This window comes from Corvus cornix, chromosome 20, assembly GCF_000738735.6.
Source record: "Corvus cornix cornix isolate S_Up_H32 chromosome 20, ASM73873v5, whole genome shotgun sequence".
Taxonomy (NCBI): Eukaryota; Metazoa; Chordata; class Aves; order Passeriformes; family Corvidae; genus Corvus; species Corvus cornix.
Genome location: NC_046349.1, coordinates 2,219,360 through 2,238,024, shown reverse-complemented (window position 1 = coordinate 2,238,024; position 18,665 = coordinate 2,219,360). Strand labels below are relative to the sequence as shown.

The 18,665-nt window shown below is 49.9% G+C and overlaps 1 long non-coding RNA gene across 1 annotated transcript in view; it reads left to right on the top strand.

The window, feature by feature from the left end:
• The first annotated feature begins 6,112 nt into the window (after positions 1–6,112).
• The window catches only part of LOC109144272, a 35,675-nt gene continuing 23,122 nt past the window's right edge, over positions 6,113–18,665 (top strand). Inside the window, exon 1 of the long non-coding RNA XR_002044937.3 lies at positions 6,113–6,340. This is a non-coding gene — a long non-coding RNA (uncharacterized LOC109144272). The remainder of the gene's footprint in view (positions 6,341–18,665) is intronic.

The following is an 18,665-nucleotide window of genomic DNA, read 5'->3' as shown; positions in this document are numbered from 1 at the left end:
GATATTTCACTCCCTTGTGACTGCAGTGAGAGGGTGGATTTCTGCAGAGTGTATTAAGAACATATTGAGACTTCTGAACTTGGGAGAGATTCTTTAAATCTTAATTTTTTTTTTTTTTTTAATTCAAGAAAAAATCTCTACTGGCCTTGTCTTGATGCTCCAGCTCCTGATGCCTTGACTGAAAGTCCCTGGGGCAGAGGGAATATCTGAGAGCCATACCTGCTGCCAGAATGCTCCAACTTATTAGCAGGATCTCAGCAGCATCCCTTTGCCTCTGCACCAGTGTCAGAGAAAGACAACAACTCCATTGATTTCAATTATCCTTTGCAGAGGGGTGCTTAATGCCCGGATTTGTCTCTCCCTTGCAACGTTCAAAGCAGGTTCACACAGTGCAGCTTTAGCATAAATGTATTTCAATAAAGGTAATGAAGAAGAAATCTTTATTTCCTCCAGTGCTTGCTTGAATCTCCTTCTTGGGCAATATCCCAGTGGGAGCCAAGGCCACGGATCAGCCCGGGGGGCTCAGCTGGAAATGAGTTTTCATTCCTCACACTGGCACCACACCACACTAAAAGCATTTGGGGCACGCTGAAACAGGTGTAAAAGCATCACTGTCCAAACTGTGGGCTGAATTTATGGAAATGAAACCCATCCTTGGGGGTGAGGAGGTGCCTGAGGAGAAAATCACTGGAGACTGGGAGGGGATGTGCTGAGGAGCAGCCTGCCCTGGGTGTGTCCTTGTTCCAATAGTGACCACTGAGCTCTGAGACTGCGGCCAGGCAGGATGGAGCCTCATTCCATGGCCATCCAGAGGTGCCCTTGTGTCTCATCTTCACGTACACAGAGATGCAAGACCTGCCCTGGCCAGGGTATGTGGCTGGGGGGGGAGAAATACAACCCAAAGGGCCAGAGAGTGGAACCACTGCCCTGTGCTTGCAAAGAGTGTTCTGGATCTGGCCCTGGCTAAAATGTCCCTGCTCCATCCTCAGTGTGCTTTAGGTTCCTGCCTTTGCCTCCAGGGGATCCCATTTCCTGTGATGCATTTATTCACCAGCCTGACTTTATCTCATTATCGAATCTCTCCTCTGGTGCCTTCCTAAATGTCTCCTCCGATTTAGGGGAATCCTCCTTCGGTTGTGGCTGTTATTGAACACCTGTGATGCATTTATTGCAGCCTCCTGTGTGCTCCAGGTTCAGAACCAAAATCAGCCAATAAAAATTTGCCTGTTGGAAGGCACAAACCAGCACCATTGAAGAGAAACATCTTTGCTGGATGAGGTTTTGAGCAACCTGGGCTGGTGGAAGGTGTCCCTGCCCATGGCAGGGGATTGGAACAAGACGAGCTCTAAATTCCCTTCCAACCCAAACCATTCTGGGATTCTGTGAGCTGCAGTCCTGGTAAGTGGGATCCCTCCCTGTGCAATTCCCACAGCAGCACTGGGATTGTGGTTTCCTGTGGTCAGACAGGGCAGGCAGGGCTGCCTTCCTCTGTGTGCTGGGCAGAGGGGCTGAGAAAGTGTGGAGAGAGGCCAGCAATTTATTTATGTACCCACTGCCATAGGATCTTTGCACCAGACAGACCTGGATGGAGCTGCAGCCTGATGTTATCTGAGGGGAGAGGGCCAGGAGCCAACCTACCTTTAGACCTGCAGCTGTGCCAGCACCTGGAGGGGCTTTGTGCTCTCCCCTCCTCCCCTGCTTGCTGTGAAGTGACACCCCTGTCCCTGTGCTGCTGCTGCTGCTGCTCCTGGAGCTCCCAGCCTGCAGCACTTGTCTGGCCTCGGCTGCCAAAGTGCTGGGGGCTGTGCAGGGCACACAGGGAAACAGCTTCTGACAGTGAGGAGCCAGGCAGAGCGCTCCCAAAGCAGCCCAGCTGGCCTCTCTGTCAGCTCATCAGGCTTGGCAAGAGCCAGTGATGGATGAGAGCATCCCTCATGCAGCCGTGGCTGTGGTGGGACAGTGCTCTGCTCTGTGTGTCCTGGGCTGCAGAACGAAACTGGCCCAGCCTAATTCCAGTCCATGCCTAGGCTGCCTTTCTCTCACTTCCCGCTGTGAACCAGGCCTGCTGTGTTCTCCAGGAGCAGCACCACCTGGGGATGCAGCAAGCAGGACCTTCCCCAGGTATTTCCATTGCAATATCCTTGAAAATGTAAAATAAATTATGTTTACTGAAGCTGCATGATTAGAGGAATGGGGGCACACCTGCCTTCCTGTAGCCATCCCTGGCATCATCCTTGGCATGATCCATGGCATCCTGACCCCCTCCCCACCAGGGCACAGACCCAGGGAGAGAGTCATTACCTGGAGTCTCCTGGGATCCCCCTGTACCCCAAACCTGCTTCAGCTTCCCCTGATCCCAGAGCAGCTACAGAAGGGCTTGGGCTGATGCCTTATGGGGCTACCTAAAAAGAGAGGCCAGACAAAATTAAGAGAATAAAAGAGGTTACATTTATTGAAGGGCCTTCAGGTACATTCAGGGCAGACAAAGCCCCCCCAGGGGCTGCACCCAGAATGGACCATGGGGTCACTGGTTTTCATACTTTTCTAGCTTTGGTCCGTTTGCATATCGGGGGTTAATCCTCCAATTACAGCTTCAGGTGATGAAGTCGTTCACCCCAAGTTTGTTCCCCCCCAACTCTCTGCTGTTCCCATTTCTCGGGGCCTGAGGCAGTCAGGTGTCCTTGATTCCCAGGCCTGGAGAGGAATTGTTTTGTCTGACCCAGATGGGAGAACAGCAGCTAACACTGCATATGGAGTTTAGAGTTACACACTAAAGAACTGCAGGATCACAAATATATGAGAGATATAAAAGCTAAAATCCTCAGGCATCAGGGCACACAGCTTGTGGCAGACCCCTGAGCTTGCCCTGGCCCCCAAGGCTCCCCATCACCCAGGACTCAATGCCAGCACCTTCAAGTGCAGGGGCCCATGAGGAGGTGACAGTGACACATCCACTGTCCCTTCCACTGTCCTCTCTCCCAGCCCCATTGTTCATCACTGCAGACCCCTCTCAAAGACGTGCTGGCTCTCTGGCAATCACTCTGACTGACAGAGGCTTCAGAACTATAAAACATCTCCTTCAGTTTCCTCAACAAAAGCCTAATTTATGGAACAAAAAGAGTTTTGAGGCATGAGAAGCATCAGATAGCGAGTTCCCAGGCTGCTCCCTCCTCTCTGCCCTGCTCAGCACTGCCCGAAGAGCAATCCCTGCTGGCATCCAGGTGCAGGATCACACGGCCAGGTTTGCCTTTCCAGATGACCCCAGGCACTTCTCATTTTCCCGACATGAGGCAGCATCCCCCGGAGCAGGGGCTCGCACGTGCCGGGACTCACTAACCTTCTGCAGGCTGCCTTCAGAGAACCTGCCAAAGAGGCTGCAAACAGCTACTTTGGAATGGGTTTTCCCAGCTTTTACTTCTCTTTGAAGGGAACGCTGGCATTGAGTTGGTCTGGTGCAGTTTTTCAGGTGGGAAAAGAAGCAGGGCAGGTTTACCAAGGGAGGCAGGGGTGGTGGAAGATACAAAGCTCTCCCTGGAACACTTCTGTCCATGGGCGGGAACGGAGCTGGGAAGAGGCTGGAGCCCCAGGAGCGGCTGAGGGAGCTGGGAAAGGGGCTCAGCCTGGAGCAAAGGAGGCTCAGGGGGGACCTTGTGGCTCTGCACAAGTCCCTGACAGGAGGAGGCAGCCGGGGGGGTCGGGCTCTGCTGCCAGGGAACAGGGACAGGAGGAGAGGGAACGGCCTCAGGCTGGGCCAGGGGAGGCTCAGGTTGGACATCAGGGAAAATTTCATCACTGAAAGAGTAGTTAAGCATTGGAACAGCTGCCCAGGGCAGTGGTGGAGTCCTCATCCCTGGAGGGATCCGAAAGACGTGTGGATGTAGCACTTTGCAATCCGGTTCAGTGGGAATGCTGGTGTTTGGTTGAAAGTTGGACTTGATGACCTTGGAGGCCTTTTCCAACCTCAGTTATTGTGTGATCCTTAGCCCAGCGGCATCACCCAAGGAGGGACCAGTCCTGGCTGCAGTGGAGGCTCCTGTGCCAGGACGTCCCTGCCTGTTGGTCAGGGAGCACTGGGTGCCCCAGACAACGACATGGGGTGGGAAATTATGAGAGTTAAAAGCACAGCCCCAGCAATCCCATCTCTGCTTCCTCTCCTTGCTTTCTTCAGCTTTGAGGTGCCTCAGGTCATTGTCTTCAAGCTTTTCTTTCCAGTCTGGAGTCTCATTTATGAGGCAGTAGCTGGAGTTGAAAGTGATGCCTGCGAGCGAGGGGTGCCAGAGCATTATGGAAAAAAATAATAATCAGGAATCAGAGGAGCAGTGAGGAAGTTGGCAACTTGCTACAAACCTATGCTGAATTCAGGCACTGAGCCTGAGGTGTAAACAGCCCTATCTGATTGCTGCATCTTCATTTTCTGGTTTTGATCTTACCTTATTTATTTCAAGCAGGATAACAGGGAATGTGCCACGCTGAAATGAGGAAGGTCCATACCAGAGCAAACTGCTGTCACAGCCCCTTGTGAGACCAGGAAACTGTGCAACAGGAAAGGGCTGCTCCTCTTGCTCAGCACTGGCCCAATTTTCAGCTTGAACTGCGTAAAAGTGCATAAAAATGCAAGAAATAACCTGCTGTCATTAGTAGTCCTATTGCAAAGCTCCTCAGACTCACATGCTGGATTGTCTGCTTACACAAACCACATTTCAGTAAAATGTTTCAGTTAAATGTCAGCATTTGTAGTATCTCTCCCATTTTCTCAGGAGCTTTGTTAATCCAAGGCCAGGTTGGATGGAGTTGGAGAAATCTGGTCTGGTGGAAGGTGTCCCTGCCCATGGCAGGAGGTGGAATGAGGTGAGATTTAAGGTCCTTCCAACCCAGTGCATGCTGTGACCCTGTGATTATGTCAACACAAATGAAAACAGAGAGAAAGCTGAGCAAATGCTGAGGAACAACTCTGCCGGTTTGACTCCTTGTGATCAGCTCAGGCATCAGCTGTCTGTCCAAGCTTCCCAAATCCAACGATCACAAGTGGGCTGGCACCTGAGGAGTCCTGCAGAGCATGGCTATTTTCAGCTGCCACCCATTGTTCTCCGGATTCTGAAGTGTCACTCACCGAGCAGGGAGCCAGGAGGTTTTGAGGTGACGCTGGGCACCAGCCAGGCTGTGCAGAGCAGAGGCACTTCCTGGGAAGCTCTCTGCCCTGTGGGATGGGCAGGGTCATCCTGGCTCCTTGACAATGCCAAGTAATGTGGTTAAAGGAGGACAGGAGGTGCTCACTGATACTTTGATCAACTTGATTAAATCTAGAAGGATTTGCTGGAAAAAGTTACCTATGGATAAACTTTGAACCAGAGCCATGAAGGCATTATTGCTTTATTCCCAGCCAATTTCCCTCTAGCTTGGGCTTTCTAAATTCATCCTGACTAAGGATTTTAAGCAAAGGAGACAGTCCCAGGTTTCCTGAGCAATGATTTGTTCCCAGAATGGAGGTTTCCAGCAGAACAGTGCAATGCTCACATTTTTAGAGGCAGGACCTCACTGTAAGCTCTCAATTACCTTCAAACCTCCCAGGCAGACACCTTTTCTCAGGGCAGTGACACCTCTGAGGCTGAGATACCTGCACAAAAACCTCATCTTTGTCTGCTATTGAGTGTTATAACCAGATGAACATGCAAGGTGGGGTCATCAAAACTTCATCTTTGCCTGGTTGATATTAAACAAGTCACAGAGAATCAGAAGCCCGAATGTCTGTGTTAGACTGAGCTGGCCTTCCTAAAGCATGAAAGATTGTTTGCCTGCCTAGAAATGCAGTGTATATGGGGCTGTGTGTATGTTCAAGCAGGGGAGAGACCATAAAAATAGGTGGCAGAGAGAACAAAACACTTAAACTGATTTAGAGCAGGGAAAACACAAGATGGCACAAGTAGCATTTCAAGGATGCTCTGTGAAGTTGAGAAACCAGTAATTCCTGCACTGCCTTAAAGCCACAACCCCCTCCCTGGAAAATACTGAGCAGCACAATTGCTCCATAAATCGCTGTGCTTGCCCAAGAAAGGTCCCTGGGCAGTAGCTCATCGGGGTGTCAGCCAACCATAGGAGGCGTCCTAAACCTGTCTGTGCAGATTATGTTATTTTACACACCTCCAGACACCTCAGATGAAGTGTTTGCTCTCAGGAGGTGCTGCCTCAAGTGGCTCCCTGGCCTGGGTTTGCTGTGCAGCTCCCTGGGCCCTGCGCTCGTGTGTTGTCATCGACGGAGTGTCCTGTACCAGAGGCCACAACGTGCACTGGATGGTGCTGCTGCCTGACTGCATCCCTGAGACATTCCCACAGGGATGGGGAGGTGAGAGCTTGTGGATGGGTGTGGAGGGCACACAGCAAAGCTGGGGCTGCAGTGAACATCCCCTCCCTGTGCTTAGCCACCTCCTGACACGAGCTGAGCACGCTGGGTGCCTACCAAGGGCAGAGAAGCTGAGAAGTCCTGGTGTTGCTTAGAACCCAAAGCTTTGTGTAACCCCAAAGCTGTGGCTGCAGTGCTGAGCTGGCGCCTGGCCGTGCCCCAGGAGCTTGCCCTGTGTCCTGCTGGGACCCCAGGAACCTGGCCTGGAGCCTGCTCACAAATCTGTCCTGAATGTGCAGCCAAACCCCGGTCTAATCCCCTCGGGCAGTTCAGGTCTTCAGGAGGAATCTGTAGCTCTGATTTCTCTTCCATTCTTGCAGCCGTGGGATGGATCCCAGGGTGGCAGTCAGCGGGAGCAGCCTTCCTGACTCATGCTGACACATCATCTTTGGGCTCTCCACTGGGCCACTCTCTCCTCCCCTTCTTCTCGTGTCCCCCACACTCAGGGCTTTGATTCCTTCTTTGCAAAAAATGCGCTGTACTGTTGATGTTAATGGGAGCCTTGAGACTGCAGCTGGGCCATAACATTATCCTGCTTTCCTTTCTTCCTTCACGTCAGAAGCTGACTTCAATTAAACCCCACCTTTCCCATTGCTCTGTGTTTAATGAGAAGTGTTTTCCAGTTGCTTGTGTCGGAGCACTGAATCCCCAGTCCTACTGCTAAGCCTTTTTAGTGTCTTCCTCACACTCTCCAACAAGGATTTGGATTTGAGATGCTCCTGCCTTCCCCAACTGAGCACCTCACCTCTTCTGCTGGGTGCTGTGAGCCCCGTTGGAGGCTGGCACAGAGCACGTGGGGCTGTGCCTCAGCTGCTGGCAGGGAAACCCATGGAGAACACATTTCCGAGTGCCCTGGCCAGTGCCCTGCTGCAGGGCCATCTGTTCTTGCAGTGTTTCATCTTTGAGGGATTTACCATTTCCACAGAGCTGTGTTGAACTCTGTGTTTTAGCAGTGCCTACCTGTCCCAGGTGATGGAGGGGGTTGGATGGAGCAGCTCCCATCCCAGCAGGTGAACAAGTGATGCCACAGGGCTCCCAGTCCCATGTGCTCCCAGCAAGGGCCACATTCCCTGGGCTTGCCCTCCACAGCCACTCCAAAAGCTGCCTGGATCTGGGCAAAGGTGGGCTGGCAAACTCCACTGGGGAAGTGCCCTGGCAGATACACTCAAGCCTCCAACACCAAAATTACCTGTGCTTACAAACCAAGCACAAAATGCATCACTGCCTTAATTGCCAGATTCTTCTGACTCACAGGAGCACTCGGTGTTCGGGATACTGGAATTAGCTCCCTCTGTAATTAGCTCCCCTTCAGAAGATGCGCTGCCTTTGTGCCTCGTTTTTCCCTGACCTCGCTCTGCCGCTTCCCTAATTGCCTCTCTGGAGCGCGGAGCCGGCAGGGCTGGGCTGGGCTGCAGCAGATGCTTCCCGAAAGCCAGAGCTCGGCGCTGCCGAGGTGCTCAGGATGTTAATTAGGTCGATAGCCCAATCACCGAGCTGCTGGGTAATGATCAGTGTCTCCTGCAAGGGCCACAGCCCGTGGCCGGTGTCTGCCAGCTCCCAACATCCCGCCTGGAAAATCCTCCGGCAAAGGGCACCGAGACCCCCCAGCTCTGCATTAGAGCTTATCAGGGGCCAGCGTTTGCAGGGAGGCATGTGAAAATGTCAGCACAGATGGAGATTAAGCTGTCTTCACCTCACATCAAAACTGCCATCTGCTTCTCTCCTGCACAGCTTTAATCAGATTTTCTCCAGAAAAAAAAAGGGAGTGAGAGGGATGGGGAGGGCTCTGAAACTCCCTGGACTTTCTGTGCTCGTGTGCAGAGGCCCGGGGAGCTGCAAAGGGTTTGTCTGGACATTTCCCATGGAAAGGCTTTGTGTGGCTTCCTTTGGAAAGGCAGGAGCGGGCAGCAAGGACTCACATCCCGCTGCAGAGTGGGGAGAAGGAAAGCCATTATTTGAGAAGAAAGCAAAAGTGGACCTTGTCCTCCAACACTGGTTTTGTTTGTTTAATCAACCAGCAAAGCCAAGTTTTCAGCAGATGAGGCTTTACCAGGAGCCTGCTTGGTTCCCCAAGTTGATCCCACCCCCGCACTCTCATGAGCAATGTGCTGAGGAAGACAAGTGGGTAACAAAAACCCCAACTAATGGGAGAGTTGGACAGTTTGCTCCACAGTCACACCACAATTTCAGTCTTGCCTTGCCTTCCAAGCCCAATATGTTCGAAGCTAAATATGCCACTGCTAAGTTGAGGAGAAATCAGTTCAGAGAACACAATGTTTTTGTAGGGACACGAAGACTGGCTGAGCATTAACCATATGTGTCCAAAGCCTACAAGATAAGCTGATGGAGGAGTTTCTGACACGGCTCACAAATCACAGTTTGTGTGGAGTGAGGCTTTGCCTTCTCCTGCTGGGCACCTGGTACACCACGATCTCACAGACTTCCCTTCAGATCTGCTCAGCAGCCAGTTGTTCCCATCTGGAGTTCCTACAGATGACCATTCCTTTCCAGGAGGACTTAGGCCAACCAAGCAGCATCTCTTTTTTTGTTTCAAATCATCTCCAACTCAGCTCTGAATCTGTGCAGTTCATTTGTGAGTCTACTCATCCCAAATCCTGGCAGTCCTTCCCATGTGGAGGTGTCAGCCAGCTTGAGAAGTGTTTTCTCCGTTCCGTCATCGGGACCATTAATGAAAGTGCTGAAAGCTCAGTCCTTACTGCAAGCATCGTATTTTGACAGTAATCTGTCAATGATTGCTCCATCTATAATTTTCTAACCAGTTTTGCAACTACCCAATAATATATTCACTTAGATGATATTTTTCTAGCTCATGGAAGTATCAGAGGAGACAGTGTCAAAAGCCTGACTAAAATCAAGATCTATGACATGGTCTGTTTCTTCTCTATCCAGAAGGCTTTTTGCACTGTCATAAAGGAAAATTAGATTGGTTTGACATATTTGTTCTTGACAAATCCATACAGACTGTTACTCATCCCTTTATACTCCTCTGTGAGCTCACAGATAGACTATTTGATTATCCACTTCAGTGTTTTCTGAAAACTGAAGTTTTATAGGTTTGAAAGGGAAGCTCCTGACTCTCTGTCTTCTTATTTAACATTTCAAAGGTTGGCATTTAAAAATGTCTCCTGTCTTTCAAGTCTTCCAGTGCCTTACACAGTGAATCCTTAAAACTAATGGTCAATTCTTCCAGTATCTGCCCAGCTTGTGCTGTAGGTACCACACAATGAAGTTCACCAAGACACAGGCAAATAAGAACATCGACATTTTGGGGGGCACCTGTGTGTTCCTCTCAGTATTTTCTGTTTATTGGAGTTGTTCCTTGCATGAAAGATATTCCAATTAAGTGCACATTAAATCCTGTCCCAGGAACCTTTGGGAAGCTTTGCTCTGGATGCATTCCTGGACTGTCTGCTAAAGGCTGGTATCCACTCCCCAGTACAAGGTGGGAGCTGCTGGAGAGCTTCCAGTGCTTCCATGCCCTGGTGTGCCCCAGTCCATGGCAGAGTGGCATGGAGATGGCACAGGAATGGGAAAGAGCTGGTCCCTTTACTGGGAAGGCTGCAGTTACCTGGAGGCAGCAGCCTGGAGCCAGGCCCAGAGCTTTACAGGACTGGGCTTTGAAGTGACCTTGAGATCAATCAAACTGATGAAGAGAGACAAGCCCTAACTCACCAGCCTGGAGAAGATGTCTCGTCAGCCTGTGGAGCTCTTAAATCATGCTTATATTTCCAATCCATGGAATATCCATGTGATCTGTCCTTCAGGATAAACACAGCTCCTGAGCTCAGGAGCGCTGAGGAGCAGCAGCAGCAGCACAGCTGATTTCTCACAAGTCCAAAAGCCCCAGCTCCAGCAGCTGTACCTGTCTCCATTTTGCTTCCTAATCTTCACTTGCAAGTTCAGAATCATTCCCAAGAGACTCGGTCTGCAGTCCAGAGCCTGCTGTCATGATCCATGACCCACCTGAGAGAGTAGAACGTGCTCTGCTGTCCACAAAGCTGCGCTCCCAGGGGAGGCTGTAAAGGACAGTGTTTCCCAGGAGGGACAAAAGGACCTGTCGGCCCTTTGCTTGACTTCTGCTCCTGCCCAAGTAAGATATTTAGGAGCTGAAGTTTCTGCTTTGGGGTTTCCACAGGGAAAGTTGTGATGTCTCTGAGCAGCTGCTCCTAAATTTACTCCACACAGAGCCATGGGATGTTGGGAGGTTTTTTACTGGATGGACTTCATCATATAAAGAGTCCACTATAAAATCAGAGCCTCCACTGCTGCTGCCCTCGCTGCCTGTGCTGTTACTCTGGGATCTGCTTCACCTTTGTGCAGAACTGCCAAAGGTCATTCATTTGTCAGAGACAATCAAATTTCCCTTCTGCTTCGTGAAAGATTGATGAGGTTTAAACATCTTTTATTTGATCATCTAAGCAGCTTGTCTCTGTCTATAAATTCCCTGTAGCTTGCACTTGGACTTTTATGTTTGTGCACGCAGGAAAAAAGGAGCGTGCAGGAAAAAAAGGAGTGTGCAGCATTTCTGGTATAAAAATATTCCTTGGATTGTGTTGGAATCCTTTGCCCGTCATGTTTTCCTCCTCAAACTGTGACCACGTTAATCAGGATCACTCACAGGGTTGTTTCAAGCCCAGCCAATATTCACAAAGCTCATTCCCTTCCTTTACAAACTATTTCAGGAAGAAAAGTGCCTTAGCAAGCCATAATTCATGTATATGTCAGTAGAGGTTCAGCAGGGAGATGGAAGAAATTATTTTCATAATAATAATAATAATAAATAATAATAATAAAAGATTTAATTTTTCAGGGAAAAAATCTAAACAAAATCCCCAAACTTAATGGCAATAATGAGGGAAGGAGAGCATTTACAAATAAAAAAGAGTATATTTAAGTAGAAACTCCTGCTATTTTTAAGAGTCCCTTGAAAACTGATTACCTGCATTGACCTGTGTCTAAAGCTATTGACAAAGATAAGCAGGGACAGGCAGTAGTCACTTCAGATTCAGTTCTGGTAGTTTGAATTAGATGGACCAAACAAGCTGGAATTATCCATTAAATCAGCAAAATCTGCTTGTCCTTTGCTTTAATGCTTGATTAATGCTGACAAGCAAAGGACATGGAGCCGGCCCTTCCCCGGCCACGCAGCAGCTGGGGATGTGCCTGTCCATGGCCAGAGCCCCCCTTCTGCTGGGAGATTGGGATGGGATTTCAGAGCCATGGGTCTGTGTGGGAGCAGAGGCTGCCCTGGGAGCTGTGATGCAGGAGGGCTTTGCAGGATTATCCTTCCTGCAGCTCGTGGGAAGAGCCTGGTGGATGCAAAACACTGTTCCCCCAAATGCTTGGGAAGTGTCCTTGTGGCCATGACTCTGGTTTTCTCTACTTCTTCACTTGAAGCCTTCATGGAATGGTCAAGGAAGTGTTAGTTTGAAGTGTCCAGATTTTCAGGTTTGGCTTGGCCATAAGAAATCAAAGCTAAATCCACAGTCTTGGAGGTTAAAGATCCTCCATGGAGTTAAATCCAGTTGGGTGCTGGTCACCAGGGGTGCCCCCAGGGCTCAGCACTGGGGACAGCCCTGCTTAATGTCTTTATTGACAATGTGGACGAGGGGACTGAGGGCACCTTCAGCCAGTTTGCAGAGGACAGTGAGTTGGGTGGGAGAGCTGATTTGCTGGAGAAGGTTCTGGAGAGGGATCTGGACAGGCTGGATCATGGGTTGAGCTCAAGTGGGTGAGGCTCAACAAGGCCAAGGGCTGGGTCACAACACCACCATGGAATGCTCCAGGATTGGGGCAGAGCAGCTGGAAAGCTGGAAAAGGCCCTGGGAGTGCTGGTGACAGTGGGGGCACATGAGCCCAGGTGTGCCCAGGTGGGCAAGAGGCCCGATGGCACCTGGATTGTGTCAGCCACAGTGTGGCAGCTGGACGAGGGCAGTGACTGTCCCCTGTGCTGGCACTGCTGGGACACCTCCAGTCCTGGGGCTGGAACGTGCCCAGGGAAGGGAATGGAGCTGGGAAGGGGCTGGAGCCCCAGGAGAGGCTGAGGGAGCTGGGAAAGGGGCTCAGCCTGGAGCAAAGGAGGCTCAGGGGGACCTTGTGGCTCTGCACAAGTCCCTGACAGGAGGGGGCAGCCGGGGGGGTCGGGCTCTGCTCCCAGGGAACAGGGACAGGAGAGAGGGAACGGCCTCAGGCTGGGCCAGGGGAGGCTCAGGTTGCATATTAGGGAATATTTCTTCACGAATAGGGTTATCAAGCATTGTCAGAGGCTGTCCAGGGCAGTGGAACCCTGAAGGGATTTAAAAGCAGTGTGGATGTGATGCTTAGAGACATGGCTTAGTGATGGACTTGGCAGGAAAGGAGGGGCACACGCGGCAAGGGAAGACAAGGCAGCTTTCCAGCCCCCTCCCTTGCCTTCCCTACCCCTCCTTTGCCTTGCCTTGCCTTGCCTACTCCTCCCTTGGTTTGAATTCCCTTCCCCTCCCCTGCCTTGCCTTCTTGAGTTAATGGTTGGGCTCGATGACCTTAAAGGCCTCTGCCAACCTAAACATTCTTTTATTCCATGAGTCTTTACAGCTCCTGGTATCCTTCACACACTCACACAGCACCTCTTCTCCAGCAGCAGAGCTCAAGCATGAAATAAAAAAATTGTTTCTGAGAGGGAGTTTGAGTTAAACAAAAATTGTGCACAAGAGGCAGCAGAATGGAAACCTTTCAGAAACAGCCTTTTAACACTGACTTTAAATGCTTTGAAGTGAAAGGTTCAGATTTCCCTGCATGTTTGCAGGTTGCCTTTGCATTTTTCAAAGCCTCTTTTCCTCTGTGCCGCCCCTTGCTCTGCATTATCTTGTTTCTGTTTGCCCTGGGCCATGAATGATTCCAATTACAGAACTGGGGTTTGCCTGCATGGCCACCCCATCCCTCTGCTGTTCCTTTTGATCAGTGTTTAACCCCCTCTCCTTGTGACAGAGTGGGCACGTGGAAGGGGGTGGAACCTGTCCTTCCCCTGAGTATGTGCTGAAAAAGAAGGAGGATGTCATTCCCAGGGCCGGATGTGTGGTCCTGCCGTGCCGTGTCTGGGGTGTCAGACCCAAACAATGAGAATTATGGTGCCATTTTGGTTCCAAATCTCTCTTGGATGTACCAGCGTGGCTGTTGGGTGATGAAATGGTTGCTGTTGTTAAGAAAAAACCCAACTCATTTCCCATGCACGTTCATGTTAATGAGCAGCTGACAGGATCCAGCTGCAGGCTGGGGACAGGACAAAGGGACACAGTGACAGGAGGAGGGGACACAGCTTCAAGCTGCCCCAGAGGAGGTCCAGGTTGGACATCAGGAAGAATTCCTTCACAGAAAGAGTTGCTAAACATCAGAAGGGGCTGCCCAGGGAGGTTTGGAGTCCCCATCCCTGGAGGTGTCCAAGGAACAGCTGGATGTGGCACTCAGAGTTCTGGGCCGGGGACACGGTGGGGATCGGGCACAGCTTGGGATTCGCTGCTCTTGGAGGTCTCAGGGATTCCAGGATTCTGTGATCGGGTGATGTGCTCTATCCTCTCACACCAAAACATTCCAGAAGCCCATCCCTGAAAGAGAGGAGTCAGATCTTGATCCCTGCAGGAGCCAGTCTAAGCTGGTAGTATGGACTCATGGATTGATCAAATTATTTTTACAACTAATTTTTAAGGCAATTCTTATGCTTCCTGGTTTTGGGGGTAAAGCCCAATCACAGAATCCCAGGATCACTGAGGTTGGAAAAGCCCTCCAAGGTCACCGAGTCCAACCTGTGCCCGATGCCCACCTTGTCCCCAGCCCAGAGCACTGAGTGCCACATCCAGTCCTTCCTTGGACACCTCCAGGGACGGGAACTCCAAACCTCCCTGGGCAGCCCCTTCCTGTGTCTGACCACCCTTTCTGGGAAGGAATTCCTCCTGAATTGCCATGTCCATGAGTGCCTGGCCCACTCCTCCTCTGGTTGGGCTGCCCTAGCAGTGCTGGTGGACTTTGCTTATCTTAGGCCCCAGCCCAGGCTGGAGAAATCTGAAATAGCTGTGGCAGCAACAGCCCTCCTGTTTCCAAGGAAAATGCTCTGTCCTGCATCACCCCAAGCACCTGCACTCAGGATCCCTCCAGGATATCCCCCCAACCACTTGCCCACTTCCCTGCAGTCTTGGGGAGGGCTGCACAGAGCCTGGGGAAGGAGGAGAGGTCAGCAAAGGAAGGGAAGAGGCTTTGAGGAGGGATCACAGAATCCTTAATGTTGGAAAAGACCTCCAAGATCATCAAGACCCATCTTCCTCACCCCACAAAAACAGGCAGCAGGAGGTCGTGCATCCTTCCTCCCAGGCTGAGGCCAGAAGCATTCCCAGGATATTGGAGAACTTAAAATATTTTTAAACATCAGAAATAAACTTCTCCTTGGATATCTTGGCTTAGGATGATGGGAGAAGTTTCACAGCAAAGAATTTTTGAAATGTTTTGTTACAGGAACATCAAAATAAAATGTTGGTTAAACCTACCGGGCCAAAAAAATTTGGTTGCTGGGCTGCTGCTCTGGACAGAAATTTTCTTCCAGTTCAAAAGAAAAACATGTCTTTTATGATGATTTGAAATTGAAAATACAAAAACAAAACTGTTGAAAAGGATGTGTTTCTCCTCTTAAAAAGAAAATAAATCAAAATAAACATTGAATAAAAAAACAAACCTTTTCAAGCAGGAAAAAGTTCCTTTTGGAAAATGCCAGAACTGAATGCTGTGAATAATTTAAATGGAGAATTCAACCCTGAGATTAAAAACATCTCATTGTTGCCAGATACACGCTCTGCCCTAAAAGCAGCAGGAAGAATTCAGGTGTTTGTAGTGAAATACTTGAGTCCAGGGATTTTAACTGCAACGTTGGTGTGTGAGCTGGGATCCAAACCAGATCCAAACCCAGGCCCCCACCTCAGGGGCAGTGGGAGAGCACAGAGCACACAGGAAGGCTGGGACAGAGTCAGGAGCACAAGTGAAATAATTAGAATATATTTTTGAGGCAGTTTGGTACCAGGCTCTGACTCCTGGGATTTTCCAAATGAATCAGGAAAATAACGGGAAACAGAGTTTCAGTGCAAAACCAACACGTAAGTTTTGGTTTTCTTTGGAGTTTTCACTAATTCCCACTCTTGCCAGGGCCTTGAAGCTGGGCTTGGCTTGAGGAAGGCAGCCCAGCAGGACTGTCAGAGCACCAGGAGAACAAGCCTGGATGAGCCTGCTGAGTTATGAACCATTTCATGGATAACAACAGTGATGGGGAACACGTGGATCACGGAGCAAGGCAGAAAGGAAGCCATAATTAAATATTCCCAAGTATAACCCCCAAATTACAGTGGACTAGGAAGTAAGCAAATGACACCCAGGAAGAGAGCAGCTGATTCTGAGCTGATTATCATAATGTAAATGCCAACAGCAATTTACTCAAATCAGAGAGGTTTTCTTGCAGCGTGGAAAGTGGGTTTAGCCCTAATCAAAATAAAATCAATGTATATTTCAAAACAGATTAATGCTGGGAAACAAAGCAGCCATGATTGTTATTCATTATCTTCATCAGCACCGAGAGGGAATAATTTCTATTACTGCGTAATTACAGAGATGTTAACAATTAATTAAGTCAACGTGATGATAGCCAGTGATTTGGGGAATGGAGAAGAGATTGTCCTCCCTTACTGTGTTTTTGTTGCCTCAGCCCAGCTCAAACCACAGCTCTGGTGACAGTCCTGAGTGGTGACAGCTCAGGGAAGCAGAGGCAGGGAAGGCTGCTCCAGTGCTGCCTCGCAGTCCCCATTTCACAGCTGCTCAGGCCCTGGCTTTTGGAGAGTCCCCAGAGTCCAAGCCCTGGCTGTCAGCGTCCAGCCTCCCCTGGCTCAGCCAGCTTGGTTTGAATCTGTTCCTTCCCAGAAACTCATTACGGATTTGGGACTAAAAGTCTCCTTGCTGTGAGCAGAAAGAGCTGGAAAGAGCTGGGTTGGGATCCAAGGGGCAGGAGGCAGAGCTGGCCATGCCCAGGACACCTGCAGCCACCACAGGTGCAGGGATGCTCCAGGCTCACTCAACCCCTAAACAGCCCAAAGAGGGGCAATGGGAGCAATGAGGCATCCAAGAACTGTTCCTTTCATCCAGATTTGTCACTTCTCCTCGACACACGAGGTGTCAGCTCTGAGAGGATCCTCAGGAGGCTGATCCAAACCTGTCTCTTCAGGCCTGAGTGCCCAAAACATCTCAACCCCCCACCATCACCAGCTAAGTCTGAAGGGAGAACTCATGGTCTTGGAGAAAACGAGGTTTGAACAAGCGTTGAGTCATTCAGTCCAAGTGTCAGTGTGATGCTGAATCCCCCTTCCCTGAGGGTGTCTCCTGCTGTCCCTGCCATCCCAGATGCCGAAGCTGAGGAGCCCAAACCTCTCCCCTGCACGGAGGGCTGAGCTCCCAGCGTGGCTCGAGCTGCAGGGAGCAGACAGCTCATCCATTTGAACCCTGCTGGTCCATCCAAAGGCATCAGTCCTGCTCCTGGGACTTTGGGAAGGGATTTTAATGGCAGCCTTGCCTAAAGATCCTCTTAACTCCTGACTGCACAATTGGTGGCCGGACACCAGGAGCCCTGGGTTCAAGGGGTCCTCACTGCTGGGTTTATTGCCAGAGACTCTAAGTAATTGTCTTTAACAGGATTTTCCTTGCACTCTGTTGCAGGAAAAGTGGTCCATTTATATTCATTGTACCTTATAAATGCTCCTACCATAACAATTGCTCTTGATTATAGTGGACTTTGTTTTCCTTTGTATTTAATAACATGAGAAAAATGACACATGACAGAAATCTAGACAGCATTCTGCTCCCCTCCCTTCTGGTGTCTTTCTGAAGTGTGATCCACAGTTTAAATTGAAGAATATCTTGGATTTTTCTTTTTTCTTTTTCTTTTTGGAATGGGGAGAAAAGTGCATTAATGAGTTGGATTTGCCATAGTGCTGAGCAACTGAGTTTTTCCGTAGTGCTGAGCAACTGAGTTTTTCCTTGGGTTTTCATATCCTTGACAGCTCAAAACATCAGGCCCCAATTTTTTGTAGGAAAAGGTTGACTTCCAGGGACAAGAAGCTGATTGCCAAATATACATTAGAGATTTTACTTGATAAACTGGATCCGGGATGTAATTATGGTTTTCAGTGTATTTTACTCAACTAATTTCTTGAAGGAGGTTGTTTAAGAGGGTGGACCTTGTAGGATTTATGTAGGTGCAACAGAGTTTGTTTTTTATTGTAATTAAATTAATTTAATTAATTTAATTAAAGAGAAGGATGGAGATGAAAGCATTGGGAATGAGACCCCCTGGTCTCTCCTTAGGTAACATTTTTGCTGTTAACATTACTGAGAGCAAACCCAGGCTGCTCTGAGCACTGAGAAGTCACTTTTTCAGCCAGCTAATGGATTTTACCCTTACAAACACCATGCAAATGTGTTGTCTGGATACGAGGTGGATGGGACCATCACCTCCTGTTACATCCCCCATCCTAGCCAGGGCTGCAGGAACCTGTACAACTGAGGCACCTCATTCCATCCATGCTCTGGCAGGACTTCTACACCTCCCTAGAGGGGCCTGATTGAACCTACTATTGCCCCAGATAATATTTAGTGTGCTACAAGTGGAATACATTCATATTTTCCTGCAACGTTCCTCTCACCCCAGGGTTTCGGCTGCTTTCATCTGCGTGCTTTCAGTCTGCACTGAATTTAATCTGCGGGGAAATAATTGTTTCTCTTACGGAGTGAGGAGTGCTCAGCCCCAGCAGCTCGGAGTGTTTAGGATGTGAGGGACATTTATTAGGCTCTTTCTGTCATTCCTTCCCCATTAATGAGCCCTCATTCCAGCAGTGTGCTCCCACAGGGCACAGATCAATGCAGATAAATGTGGCTCGAGCTCCAGCCTCCCAGTGTTCCCCCGAGCCTGCCGAGGAGGAGCCGACAGTGCTCTTGTGGTCTGAACCCCAGGACCCAGGAACACACTGGAAACCCTGGCAGATCTGCTCTGGTGCCTCTCCATGTTCCAGGAGCCCTCTGCTCCCCTCCCAGGAGCTTTGCTAATTGCTGCTGCCAATTTGGGCTCCAGCTGCAGCCCTGGCCCCAGAGCCCAGCAGGGCTGTGCTCAGACAAGAGCCCTGTTCTGTACAAATGTTCGTCCTGGGCTGTGCCATCCACGGCTTCAGTCACCCTGAGACCGGTTGTGGCT